A 15531-nucleotide genomic window follows, 5' to 3' on the forward strand; every position below is an offset into this window, starting at 1 on the left:
AAAAGTATTGTAGGTTGGAAAATACTAGGTTATCACCCCTTTGCAACATGCAGCCCCATACGACCACTAGTATCACTTGTCCTTTTAAAATCTTTTGAAAATAGTGGTTTTACTGCTGAGCTTCTCAGAGGAGCCTAATTGTTTGGCCTTATTTTGTGTTTTAAACTACTATATTCTTGTGATTCTCAACTCAAGCTGGGCTGTGATGCTTTCAGATTTCATAAACACCTGTGGAGCTTTTCAATAAGGATGCCCAAGGCTCATCCCAGACTTGCTCAGTTAGAATCTCTGAAAAATGAAGTGTAGGTGTGCAGGCATGTTTTAAAGGTCCATGGGTGATTCTTTTTTTTTTTTTTTTAAAGAATTTATTTATTTGACAGAGAGAGAGAACAAGTAGGCAGAGAGAGGAAGGGAAGTAGGCTCCCTGCCTAGCAGAGAGCCCGATGTGGGGCTCGATCCCAGGACCCTGGGATCATGACCTGAGCTGAAGGCAGAGGCTTCCACTGAGCCACCTAAGTGCCCCTCCATGGGTGCTTCTGATTGCACTAGAAATTGTGCTAAAACTGGACGCATTTTTGTTTAGCTTCAGTCAGTACATGAATTTTAATACACCATTATTAATTTTCCTGAAATTTAATTCCTGTTCTCCCACAGTACTCTTCTCTTTCTCTCCTTCCATCAAAATAGCAGCTTTCCTGTATTTAGATACTTGCTGTTTCTTAAATGGAGAATAAATTGTTGTGTGAAGATAACTTGATAAAAGGAATTTTCCACTGAAATGGACATAATCACATTTAACTAGAGTGTGAATATAAAGTGTTGCTTAAACTTGTTACCTCCAGTTTCTCTCATTGTCTTTTGAATCTACTCCAGGCAGGATTTTACCCACTATAGTCACCCAGAATGCTGTCAGGGTCATGAGTGACAGCATTGTTACAAAACCCATGGTCTCCTTTGAGCCCTCAACTTCCTTGATGTATGTATCAGCAGCATTTACCAGTCAAGCACCCTCTTCACTGTGAAACATTTTGTTCATTCAGCTTCCAGGATACTACTTTAGAATTTCCTCCGCTCTTTTTATTCTTCGATGATTCTCCCTCCCTCATCTCTTATCTCTCCTTCCACTTCTCAAAGAAACGAGATCAAAACCTCAAAGCTTAATCCTTAGGCCTTTTTCTTTTCTGTCTGTACCATTCCCTAGGTGATCTCATTCAGTATCATGATTCTAAATATTATGTGCTAATGCTGGAGCGCCCGGGTGGCTCAGTTAAGCGTCCCACTCTTGATTTCTGCTCAGGTTGTGATCTCAAGGTCATGGCGTCAAACCCCACGTTGGACTCCGTGCTCAGCGCAGTCTACCTAGGATTCTCTTTCTTCCTCTATCCCTCCCCTGTTGGCATGTGCACACACTCCCTCTCTCTCCAGATAAATAAAATCTTTTTAAAATAATAAAAATAAATAAATATCATGTGCTAGTGATTCCCAAATTTGTAACTCTAATCTGAACTTATTCCCCGAATTTCAAGCCAGTTGATTGAACTAGTTATTTAGTGTCTCCATTTGAATGTTTACTAGGCATCTCAAAATTTCTGTATCTGCAATACCTTCTGACATTTCCCCAGCGTACTCTTCCTGTGATCAGTCCTCCCATCTCAGTTAGTGGCAACTTAAATTTTTTAGTGCTTAGGCCAGATACTTCAAAAACACCCTTGACTCCTTCTTTCTTTCGTATTTCACATTTAATTTGACAGTAAAATATGTCAACTCTAACCTTTAAAGTGTATCAGAAGTTTTCTCTCTTCTTACTACCCCATGTCACCATTATGATCTGAGCTACCATCATCTCTCAAGTGGATTATTGCAGTAGCCTACCTGCTTTCACTCTTGCTTCCTTGTGGTCTTTTTTCAGCTCAGCAGCCAGAGAGACTCTGTTAAAAAACATGAATGAGATTATCTCACTCCTCTGCAGATGATGGCTGTTTCATTCAGAGTAAAAGCTATGAAGCCTCACATGACCCACTACCCATCCCTCATCTCTTTTCCTTCTGCTTACCACTTCACTCACTGTTCCAGCCCTGTTGGCATTCCTTAAGCATGGTAGGCATGCCTTAGGCTCTTCATATTTGTCTGTTTTCTCTGTCTCAGATTCTCTTCTCCCAGAATCCATGCTTATCTCCCTTCAGATCTTTACTCAAATGTCACCTTCACCCTTTCCATGAGATTATCTTTGATCTTCCTATCTTAATCTCCACCCAGCATTTCCTGTCTCCTTCCTTGCTTATATTTACTTGGGGGGGCGGGGTGAATGAAGAATATTAAGACACAATAGCTAATACCTGCTGAAAGTTTACTATGTGCTAGGCAGTTTTCTGAATGCCCATTCATTTCTCACAACCAAGTATAAAGTAGACACTAGTACTATTCCTATTTTCAGATTAAAACACTTAGGAACAGGGGCCACCTGCATGACTCAGTCAGTTAAGCGTCCAGATTTTGATTTTGACTCCGGTCATGATCTCAGGGTCACAAGATCGAGCCCCACATTGGCCTCCATACTGAACATGGAGCCCACTCTGAATTATCTTCTCTCTTATTTATTTAATTTATGAATATACTGAGTAAGTAAGAACCTTGCCAAAGGACAAGTAACAGAATCAATGGCATTGTAATATCTTTCCACATTTTCAAAATAAACCCTTTGGAAAGATGCTTCAAGTTTGTCTTGTAGCATCACGTAACCCCTGGTACGTCATTGTGGGGACCACATGTGCCCCGGTTTAAGAAGTGTGAAGCTAAAAGATCACTCAATGAGAAGTAAAACAAAAACAGGCAGCTGTAGGGAAAGAAATCACAACATACAGTTGTAATTAGGAAAACAATTTGAAAAATAAATACCCTGGAGTTGTATAGGGAACACCTTCTAAAGGCACCTAAAGGTTTAAAAAAAAAGATTTAAAAAATTGCTGATGAGTGCAGGCTCTGATCTGAGAGCTCAAAATCTACCCAAATAGCAAATAGCAGGGTTCCTTAGACTCTGCCACTCAGATTACTTCTCTTCACTAACAGCCTTCAGAACATTTAAACAACCATGCTCACTTTCTTTAAACATATCTACGTGTGAAATTCTGAATTTCATAACATCTGTGTGGCCACGCACCCTTGTATTTTCTCTGTGCGTGCACACCGTATTGGGGAGATACTGTTCTGCAGCCTTCCATCTCATTTCCTTCTGTTTCATGTGGAACTGCTGTTGTTGACCCAGATTTATGCATATCCACTGACAAAGTTTTGATTGAGTGTTTTTTTTCTGACTCTGTTCTATTAGTATCAAAGGATTGTTCTTTTCTGAAAATACATCTTTTTTTTTTTTAAAGATTTTATTTGATAACAAGAGAGATCACAAGTAGACAGAGGCAGACAGCTGATGGGGGGGGGGAACCAGGCTCCCCACTGAGCAGAGAGCCCCATATGGGGCTCAATCCCAGGACCCTGAGATCACGACCCGAGCCGAAGGAAGAGGCTTCACCCACTCAGCCACCCAGGTGCCCCCAAAATGCATCTTTTATGATGGTACCTTACATGTGCATGATGCTCTGCCGTTCCTGCAGCGCTCACTACCATACTACCAGATAATACTGATCTTAAGCAAGCATCTTTCCTCAACTCTGATTTCTGTGGGGTTGGCAATACAGAGAAAAGCAATCTCTCTCCCTCCTGCAGTGAAATTGATCTTTCTATAGTTCCTGGAACATGACTGTTTCCAAGTAGGAAAAAAAAGCTGAGCCAGGTACTAGAGTCATAGGAAAATATTTTTCTCAGACTGAGGAGGGAATATACACATAAATATATTTGGTAAACAAAATGCATTATTTTTTTCATTTGTATTTCATATAACGTTTTAAATCTACAATAAAACATTTCAAAAAAGAGAATTTATGTTTTAAAAAGATACTTTGTTGGATATGCCCTCTGCTATAGAATGAGCAGAAGAAAAAGATGTAAATTAATGAAACTTCTATCACAATCCTACTTATTTCTCCACCAAATCTCCCACTGCTACTGCTAAAGGAAATAAATTGCACTTGAGTCTTTAAACTACCACAGGAACCAGGGACACAAATGACTGCCCAATAGTAAAGACAAATTCAGGTTTGAGAGAAGTTCCATTTCATAGTCTATGGATGTGAAGAAGACTCTTATTTTACCTGCTAAGAAGAACAAAGATTGCAGCGAAAATTGCTCAGCAGCAGTAAGATTACTGTGTGGCCAAATGGTTACATTTACCCCCCTTCAGTTATACTACCTGACTCTACCTGACTTCTGAAAGTACCAGAAATACCTGATTATTCACTGTATTCTGAGGCTTTCTCGTGTTTTCTGTTCATAGAAGTATGCTCTTAGTAACACTGGCAACTGCTATGATGTGGAGAACAAATGCTTCACTCATTCAAGCCAGTTTTCATGGTCAGGGGAAGAAGGGCTGCTTTCTATGCTAGAAGCTCTTACAAACTACCACTGCTGCCAAAAAATAATTTCTTCTCTGTTATTTCTACAGAAATCCATCTGTGCGGTGTTAAAAGTTACATATATAAGGTCATAAACATTTTTAATGATACTTCAGTACTTTCCTTCCAGTTATATTTATAGTCCTGTCATATTGTTAAGCAGTAGCCTTGACTTTGAACCTAAAATAGAAAAACAAATAAGAAAACTTACAACATGAAAATGAGCTTCTTGGACTTTGTATTTCTTATTCCTTGTCATTTTCTTTTTTATCAATGCTTCTCTCCAAATCACAACACCTTTGTTTTTAATAAGATTTCATAAAAATGCTTAATCATGACAAAAATTGAGAGAGCTAAGTATTCTTTCCAAGAGGAGATATAACTTCAATTAGTTCAGATTTTTTTATTTTGCCTTTTGCCTTTATGCGCCTACCGATTAGAAATGCCTTTTTTGACTTACTATGTTGACCTTGAGATTATGTTAGGTAATTAAATCAAAGTGAAGCTTAATTGACATCAACCTGTACAGAATTTTCATAGTTTCTTCCCAATCTTGAGACTAACTACCTTTTTAAATTTGAAATAAATCTCAGGGTTGGAAGAGACTTTAAAATTCATCTCACATTCTTCAAAGGTTATCTAATCCATTTGCTTATCCAACACCTTAATCCTACAAAGTCCCCAGTAAGTATGAATCCATTCTGTACATGCTTGCATAGCTAAAGAACACTGCACTCTTCTAGCAAGTTATTTCCTATATTAAACTGATCTTTTTAAAAAGTATTATGCAACGTACACATATGATAAAAGAAATTTCAACCCCCCAAAAAAGAAAGGTAGAATAAAAATGGGTCTTCTTTCAGCCCCTGCCTTAATCCTTCCACCAGCCCTCCCAGCACTTAACTCTCAGAGGTAACCTCCGTTAGCCATCTTTATCCTCCTTGGCTTCATAATCACAGGCGCACACACACCCCATCTGTAATGGGGATACACTATCCATATGGGGTGTGTATACATGAATACACATATGCAGGATTTTATCATCTGTACATACCCTATGGTATATATAACAAACATTGTAGAGAGAGACAACACGGTTTTTGCTTAACACCTTAAGATCATTGCATTTTGGCATGTACAAATTTATCTCATTCTTCCTTAAAATCAGTCCTGGGGCACCTCGGCAGCTCAGTCAGTTAAAAGGTTTAGTTATTATTTTAATAGCTTTATTAAAATAGAGTTAATCCCATGAAGTTCACTTACTTACAGTGTACAAATCAATGATTTTTGGTATAGTCACTTATATGCCACCAGAAACAACAACCAATGTTAAACATTCTTCTCCCCTCTGGAAGAAACTCCACACCCTTTAGCCATCACCCGCCTGTCCCATTACCTCCAGCCCTAGTCCTAAGCAACCAGTCATCTACTTCTAGATTTACATCTTCTGGATACTTCATATAAATGAAATTATATAATACATAGTTTTCTGTGACTGGCTTTTTTCACCTAGCATAATGTTTTAGAAGTTCATCCATGCTGTAGCATGTGTTAGTACTTCATTCCTTTTTATAGCCAAATAATGCACTAGTGTAGAGAGATACACTACACTTTTGTTTGTTCGTTCATCAGTTGATGGACATTTGGTTGTTTCCATCTTTCAGCTATTACAAATAATGCTACTGTAAACATTCATGTACACTTTTTTGTGGACATTTGTTTTTATATCTCTTGGACATATACTGGGAGTGGAATTCCTCATCCACATGGTAATTCTCTGTTTAACCACTGAGGAACTGCCAGACTGCTTTCCAAAGTGACTGAACCATTTGGCAGATTCCACCAGCTGATTAAGAGGATTTTGATTTCTCTACATCGTCAACAATATTTGCCATTGTTTGACTTTGAAGCTTGCCATCCCAATAACTGTAAAGTCTATCTCCTTGTGGTTTTGAGTTGCATTTCTCTGATGGCTAATGACATTGAAGGTTACTACAGGTGTTTATTGGCCATTTGTCTATTTTCTTTGGAGAAATGCCTATTTATATCCTGTGTCCCCATTTAAATTGGGTAATTTGTCTTTTTCTACTGAGTTATGTGAATTCTTTGTGCTTTCTAAATGTAAGTCTCTTACATGATTTGTAATTATTTTTTCCTATTCTGTGAATTTTCTTTTTTCCTTTTTTTAAAGTAAGCTCTACACCCAACATGGGGCTTGAACTTATGACCCCCGCAATCAAGAGTTGCATGCTCTGGGGCACCTGGGTGGCTCAGTGTGTTAAAGCCTCTGCCTTCTGCTCAGGTCATGACTCCCAGAGTTCTGGGATCGAGCCCCATATTGGGCTCTTTGCTCAGTGGGGAGCCTGCTTCCCTCTGTCTCTCTGCCTACTTGTGATCTCTGTCTGTCAAATAAATAAAATCTTTAAAAAAAGAATTGCATGCTCTACCAACTAAGCCAGCCAGGCATCCCGTCTTTCTATTTTTCTTAATAGTGTTCTCTGCAGCACAGAAGTTTTTAATTTAGCTACAGTCCAACTTATTTATTTTGCTGTTTCTCCTTTCATTGCACATGTTTTTGGTGTCATATCTAAGAATCAGTTGCCAAATCAGAGGTCATGAGAATTACTCCTATGTTTTCTCCCAACAGTTTTATAGTTTTAATGCTCATATTTTGATCTTTAATGTATTTTGAGTTAATTTCTATATACTAGTATGAGGTAAGGGCCTAACTTCATTCTTTCACATGTGGCTTATCCAGATATCCCTGCACCCATCTGTTGAAAAGACTTTTCTTTCCTCACTGAATGGTCTTGGCACCCTCATAGAAAATCAGTTGACCTTAAGCACATGGGTTTATTTCTAGACTCTTAATTATTTTTCATTGATCTATCTGTCTATCTTTATGTCAGTACTATACTGATTAATTATTGTTACTTTGTGGTAAGTTTTGAAATTGAGACATGTAAATTCTGCATTGTTCTTTTTCTGGATTATTTTGGTTATTTGTGGCCTCTTGTTCCATATAAATTTTAGAATCAACTTGTCAATTTCTACAGATAAGTCAGCTGGGATTCTTATAGGAATTGCACTGAAATATTTTTCTACATATACTTGATTTAAAAATAAATACAATCAAAATAAAAGGGTATGTACTGAAAAGTTCCCCTCACCAGAGACAACCAATAGCTATTCACAAATATTTCATTTTGTATTTTTCTAAAAATTGAAACTGTCTACCAAGCATATATATGTATATAAACATATTTATATACATATATACACACATATTTACACCTCTTTTTGTACAAATACAGCATGTTGCTTTTTGTCTTTGTCATTTTTTTGTCTCTGTCTCTTTGAAATTATTCCATGTCAGCAGGTGCAGATCTCTTTTCTTAAAAAACGGCTGCGTAGTATTTTGTACCATAATCCATAACCAGGCCTTTCTTGATAGATAGACCTTAAGGTCTTGTTTTTACAAACTGCTGCAGTAAAAATCCTGTACGTACATATTTATGCCCGTGTCCAAGTATGTTGGCAGAAGAGATTAGATTACCAGGAGTGGAACTGCTGTGTCAAAGGATATGTGTATTTTTAATTTTGATAGATATATCATTTAGCCTTGGTTATGCTTCAGTAACAAACTGGCTTTAACAACCAAGGTTTATCTCTAGCTCACTTGCCACCATAGATTAGCTGGTGGGCTCTGTTCTGTATCATCCTCACTTAAGGACCCAGGTTGAGGGAAGCTCCATTCCATGCCTCCATGAGTGGTCAGGCAAGACAAAAGGAATACAACAAATCGGTACTGATTCCTTAAGCTTCTACCCAGACATATTACTCTTTAGTAAAGCAAGTTACTGAGCCACATCTAACCACATCTGATTGCTAGAGAATGGAGAGGCATAATTCTACTATACATACCCAGAAGGCAGAGAGCCAGAAATACTTGGTGAAGGACACCAATGACTACCACAGAACATGTTGCCAATTTCAAGACTCTATCTACCAATTTATACTCTCATATTTGTAATTATGGCAACAATTTTTGGGGGGTAACTTTTTTTTAAAATTTTTATTTATTTATTTGACAGATCACAAGAAGGCAGAGAGGCAGGCAGAGAGAGAGAGAAGGAAGCAGGCTCCCTGCTGAGCAGAGAGCCCGATGCGGGGCTCAATCCCAGGACCCTGGGATCATGACCTGAGCCGAAGGCAGAGCCTTTAACCCACTGAGCCACCCAGGTGCCCCTTTTGGCAACATTTATAAGGATGTTCCTTTCTTCCCTCCCCTACCCATCATTATGTAGGTGATTGAAAAGTATGTATATATCTTTGTCAATCTAGCAAGCTAAAATGTATTGTTTGGGATTTTTAAAAATTGCATCTTTTAAATATGAGTGAGTTTGAGCATCTTTTCCTGTATTAATTTTTAAGCCATTTATATTTTGTGAACTGCCTGTTTTTGTTGGATACTTGGTCTGTTTTTTTCTAATACATGATTACTTTTAACTTGATCAATAAATTTTTTTGTTTTATAATTTTCTTTAATTTTGTATGTTCAAATTTGCCAATCTTTTTTTCCTTTCTGGTTTCTGGGGTTTATGTCTTATTTAGAAACTAGCCCTTCGGGGCACCTGGGTGGCTCAGTGGGTTAAAGCCTCTGCCTTCAGCTGAGGTCATGGTCTCAGGGTCCTGGGATCGGGGCATGGGGCTCTCTGCTCAGCAGGGAGTCTGCTTCCTCCCTCTCTCTCTGCCTACTTGTGATCTCTGTCAAATAAATAAATAAAATCTTGGAAAAAAAAGAAAGAAAGAAAGAAAGAAACTAGCCCTTCACAACATTCCAGTATTTCAAAAGATCAGAAATCTTGCACATACCTTCTCATAAATTATAGTGATAGTCTTTGAAACTATATAGAATTGGCCTCATTTCTCTTACCTGTGGCAACCCTTCAAAAACTTGAAAATAGTTATTTTCATATATATTCCCCCTTTAAAAGGGTAAGCCTTTTTAAACTGTAAATGTCCCCAGTTTCTTTAATGGTTCATCCATTTGTATTTCTTGGAGGCTCTTTTGGCTTCTCTAAGGCCTGGTTTTATTTTTCTCTAAAACAAAAATTTTAGATAGTATCTGTATCTTAATGCTGTAAGATTGCATTAGAATCTTATGTACAAATTAGGCCAAAAAAGTGTTATCAAGCAGAAATCTCATACTCCTCTATTATTAATATGAAGTATAAGTAATTTAAGATTCTTAAAAATAATTACAGGAGTTAAGCATCATTCCTCATAGTTTTGTTATTTCTGTTACCCAGATTACAGGCCTAGTTGCAGCACTGTTGACAGATCTGATTTCAGAGTCTCCTTAAAAATGGGAAAGTAGATGAAAACATCAAGATGTTTATTTTAATGAGTAATTGCCATCTTTGAATCCTTTGTGACTCCATCACTAAACAAGTGATAATAATTACACATTAGCATATAAAACGAATACCCCTGCTGTCAACAGTTAGAGTCTAGAAAAGTCTTGATTTATTTTAGAAGCTGACATTGTACCTTGCTTGGTACAGTCACTTAGGCATGTACCTGATTTAGGCATATAAAATCATTATGACAGACAAAAGTATAAAAGACATTAGGAATAAATATCTATTGTAAATATCTATTGTGTTTCCAATGGCAAATTTCTCTCTCTCCTCTCTCTCTCTCTTTTATAATAAGCCCAAGATCTTTGTATCCATAAATACCTGTTATATTTTCCAGTGGCAAAGGTATTCTTTTAATATGTGCACTGCATACCCCCCTTTTTTTTTACTTTTGGAGAAATTATGTTATTTACAATATTAAATACCTAAAATTAGTAAAGCTAACATCATCTGAAACTTGAGGTGTGTTTTTCTAATTACAAATAAAGTTGAGTAAGAAATTGTTTCCATCGCTCCCTGAAAGTTGACAAAAGCTGGGTAAAGACTAAGCTTTCTAAAACTGCTGCTTAAAAGAGATGCCTAGAGGGGTGCCTTACGGGCCCTAGTATTTGAATTAACTAATAGTTATTTTAACAACCACAAGAGGGAGTTGCATACTTAAATTACCTTTATCTACTAAAATGTAATTTTGACTGAAAGAGGATTTCAAAAGGTACTGAATTTTTTTTCTCTGTTACTTATCTTCCCCTTTTTTTGTGTTTCAAATAGTTATATATATATAACTATATATATATATCAGATTATAGGTTTAGAAAACAAAGTCAATGTGTGATCAAGATGTTAAATACATAAGTTATTTTATTTTCTTGGTAGAACTAGCATATAAAAAAAGCTACCTTTCCGCATTGTGAGCAACCTAGAAGTCTTGCCATATTTCAAAATGTATTCAGTTGCACTGTGATAAATACTAAAGATAAACATTCAAGGAAACTCTAAAATAATTTCATGTTTTTATTTTATTAATATTTCTATCTCTTAGACCAAAAATTAGTATTTTACTCTGTCATTCATTGAAAGTCAAATTGTCATTATTTTACAGTTAACAGATATTTATCAAGTGCCTACAGTTGTCAAGGTTTAATATAGATACCCCGTGGTACAAAACTGAATTCAGTGTTTACTCTCAAGGAGCTTGAGGTTTAGTTGAGACATGTACTTAATAATGAAAACTCAAAAATGCTGCATTTTTCCAAGTGTAAAATGAAATGAACTAACAAAAAAAGCAAGTTTCTCCTATAGTGGGATATTGATTTATAAATACAAAGTAATAATATTTAAGCTCTTGAACTAGTTTAACTTTGTTTCCTTCCTTGACATTTTACTCATGGTAATGTCCTTTGAACAAGGAGTATAGAAATTGACTTAAATTCCTTAACTATTAAAATTATCTTGGGGGTGCCTGGGTGGCTCGGTTGGTTAAGCATCTGACTCTTCAGTCCAGGTCTTCAGCTCAGGGTTATAAATTCAAGCCCTGCACTGGGCTCCACATCCAATCCAGAAAATCTCAGATTCCAGAATAGTAAAAATGTAATTAATGTGTTTTTGGCTGAATGAAATACTGTTACAATGCAAACGTCACAGATAAAACTAAAGCACAGTCTTTACCAATGCCTTATTATAGTAACTACTCATGTATGACTGGATATTATTTTACCAAGGTATGCATGCTTATATACATTTATATATATTTTATAGTATCTTATAAATATAGTATAGTTATAGTATCTGTATACCTATAGTATACTATAGTATCTTATAAATATAGTTATAAAATATAAATATGTATCTAATATATATAGACACAATTATGTATCTGGGTTTAGGTTTATCTTTAAATTATCCTTGTTCCACATTCAGTGAACTCCTTCAGTTTGAAGGCTAGTGTTTTCTTTCAGTTCTGAAAATCCCCTCCTGATTCCTGTTTCCACTGTTTCTTTCTAGAACTTCTCTTATACAACAATTTGACTTCCTAGACAGCCTTCTCTTTCTCATCGTTAGTCCTCAAATATTCTACCTCCTTATCTTTCCTGTTCTGTAATTGAGTATACTTCCTTAATTTTTGTTCCAACCCAGATAGGACATTTTCATTTCGGCAAATGCTGTTTTTAATTTCTAAGAGCTAGTTATCTAATTCTTTTCTCACAGCAGATTGTTTTATGGGTATGTGAATATCACAGATCACTTAATGATGCTAATTAGGATTTAAGTTTTTGTCTAGCTCCTGAATTATCTCTGCTTAATCTGGGTTTAATCTTTCTCTTTATCTAGGTCTTTTACATGTCAAATGTTAATGAAATATGTGGTGATCCATGGCTGTTGGTTTATATATAAGAATGAAGGACTGTGAAAGCTAACTTCCTTAGGTAGAGCCTGATTCAGACCAAAAGGGTCTTATTTATAAAAATACTGTAATTGGGGCGCCCAGGTGACTCAGTTGGTTAAGCATCTGCCTTCAGATCAGGTGACTATCTCAAGGTCCTGGGATCCAGCCCCATATCAAGCTCCCTGGTCTGCTTATCCCTCTCCCTCTCCCTCTGCCCAACTGGCTCTCCTGCTCCCCAACTCATGCTTTCTCTCACTCAGTCTTTCAAATAATTTTTTTTAAATGACTGTAATTAATTTTCTTCATTACGAGTCTGATAACGGCTCTTAATGTATATGTACTGTATAATGGTTTATATGGTAGAAGTTAAAATTAGGAGACAGACCACAACTAGAGAACAGGAGTTCATTGGCTTTAGCTGAATTTTCATGATTTACCTTGACACCCCTCTTTTCTTTGTCATTCATCTTTCCCAGATTTCTATCTAAAAATCCCAAGCAACAAATGAAAGTGAACTAGACACATAAAAATCCAGGCCCTTAGAAGAAAGAATTGCTAAGAAAGAGTCATATATCTCTCCTGCTATCTTCAGAGCACTTTTTATTTTGTTTATAATTGACAGACATACTTAAGAAATCCCGAATAGTCTATAATCTACATTTGTCACTTCTAAGTAATATAGTCATTATAACTCTGCTCTAAGTTTTTGTTTTCACTGGAAAGAAATCTCTCATAAATTCTCAGACTGTGGATTCACAATATTTTACTTTAGGGCTTCAGGCTAATCATAGGATATATCTTGCCATTTTCCCCAAAGGCAAGTCATGTCATTAGCCATTGTAAAAACGTCTCTCTTTATGAATGTAATATTTTTTTCTATTTCAGAAACATTCTGAAGAATTTACTCTTTAACTTCAAAATACCCCCACAACCTTCAGCAGCTCTGGCTCCTTCATTTTTCTAAATCTTTTTTGAATCATATTTCTGGCTGTTGTTAAAGGGTATCTCCTGCTAACATTGGTCTTCTGTCTAGCTCTCAACTCTGTAGTTTACTTTTGTATTTTGATAGAAACAAAAACTATCATATTGGGGATTACTAATGGAGCTCTCTCTGACTGGAAGAGTGTTCAGCCCCTGTCCTGGAATGTATGTTCTGAGATACACTGGTTGGAAAATAAATTTGAATGTTCTTCTATAAGTTTTCGAAACAAAGTTGGATGCTAGCTACCCCCCTCCCCGAATTTTATCATTAAGAAGCCTCTTTATCTCATAACATACTTTGCCCTAAAGTCAATTTTTTTTTTTTCTGAAGTGGGTATTGCTACACTTGGGTTATTTTGATTTTATACTCATTTGGTCACTTTCAAAACTTCTTTTTTTTCTGAAGTGGGTATTACTACACTTGGTTTATTTTGATTTTATACTCATCTGGTCACTTTCAAAACTTTTCTAGTGGGGGCACCTGCCCAACCAAGGGCAACTAGCTTTCGATTTTGGCCTACTTCATGATCTTGGATCTTGGTACCCTTCATGATCTTGGATCTTGGTGCCCGGGGATCAAGCTCCCTGTCAGGCTTTGCGCTCAGCAGGGAGTCTGCTCGAGAATTCTCTCCCTCTGCCGCTCCCCCAACCTCCACTCCCATACATGCCCTATCTTTCCGAAGTAAATAAATAAATCTCTTAAGGGGAAAAAAAAAAAACACTTCTCTACTGGCCAAGATTTTCTCTATATCTTTGGTTTTCAGTAGTTTGATTATGGTATGTCTGGTTTGTTTTGTTTTAATACTGCTTGGAGATCTCTGGGCTTCTTTAATCTGTGATATGTTGTCTTTCCTTAATTTTAGAAGATATTTTCCCATTATCTCTTCAAATATTTCTTCAGACTTGTTTTTCACTGATTACATGTGTATTATTAGACTGTTTGATATTTCCTGCATCTCTTGGATGCTTTGTTCTTTTTTTCAATTTTTTCTTTGTGTTTGGGTAATTTCTGTCTCTCAAGTTCACTGATTCTTCTGTGTCCAGTGTGCTGGTAAGTCTGTTGAAGGAATCTTTTTTTTAAAGATTTTATTTATTTGACAGAGAGCTGGAGGGGGAACCCAACAAAGGGGAGAGACAGCAGGAGAGGGGAGAGCAGGCTTCCCACTGAGGAAGGAGCCCGAAGCGGGGCTTGGTCCCAGAACCTTGGGATCATGACTGGAGCCTAACACAGACGCTTAATGACTGAGCCACCCAGGTGCCCCTGTTGAAGGAATCTGTTTTCTCTGATGCCATATTTAATTTCCAGCATTTGCCCTTTTTTTATAATTTACATTTCTTAGATTATCTCTTCGTTCTTGCCTGTTGTCCACCTTTTTAACTAGATCCTTTAACATATTAATCACAGTTATTTTTAAATTCCATCAGGTAGTTCTAGCATCTGGGTCATCTTTTAGTGTGGTTCTGTTGATTGCCTTATCTCTTGGTGATGTTGGGTTTTTCTCTTGCTTTCTGTGTGTCTCATAATTTCTTGTTAAATGCCAAATGTTGTGTGTAAAAAAAAAAAGAGAGAGAGAAGAGACTAGATAAGTAGTATTTACACCCAGAAACAAGAACACCTCTCTTTTCTGTGGGTTATTAAAGGGCTGAGTCAGTTCAATGAGGTGCGGAGCTGGGTTTGGGTGTTGATGTTGCCTTTAGCGTGCCACAGACTTTGAATATCCCCAGCAATTGACTCCTTTTATTTTGTGTCTCTTCGAGTGGTACCCAAAGCACAAAATATTTATTTTACTTTAGTCCTTTTACTCCTGACCTTTCTGTGCTATGATGAGTCCCCTTCTACTCAAACTTCCTAATATGATCAAGTCTCCACATGATCTGATAAAGGGCCAAATAGTAAATAAACTGTGTATGATTTTGCAAGCCGTGCAATTTCTGTCATAGCTCTTCACTTCTGCTGTTGTAACACAAAAACAGCTACAGACAGTAAGTAAACAAGTAAGCGTGGCTGTACTCTGGTAAAACTTTTTTTCCGCAGAACAGGCAGTGGGCCATTTTTGTCCATTGGTCCAGTTTGTTGACCACTTCTTTAGGGCCTTGTTCTTGCACACACACCACACACACACACACACACACACACACACATCTCTCCTACCTCTATAGTGTAAGCTCCACAAGGGCAGGAATTTTTCCTGTTCATTGATTTCATAAGTAGACTCTCAATATATTAAATGTGTGAATG

The 15531-nt window shown here is 36.9% G+C and overlaps 1 protein-coding gene across 3 annotated transcripts in view; it reads left to right on the forward strand.

Moving 5' to 3' along the window:
- The window catches only part of TAB2 (TGF-beta activated kinase 1 (MAP3K7) binding protein 2), a 91200-nt gene that overhangs the window by 57120 nt on the left and 18549 nt on the right, over positions 1-15531 (forward strand). The window lies entirely within an intron of this gene.

This window comes from Mustela nigripes, chromosome 5 (genome assembly GCF_022355385.1).
Source record: "Mustela nigripes isolate SB6536 chromosome 5, MUSNIG.SB6536, whole genome shotgun sequence".
Classification (NCBI taxonomy): domain Eukaryota; kingdom Metazoa; phylum Chordata; class Mammalia; order Carnivora; family Mustelidae; genus Mustela; species Mustela nigripes.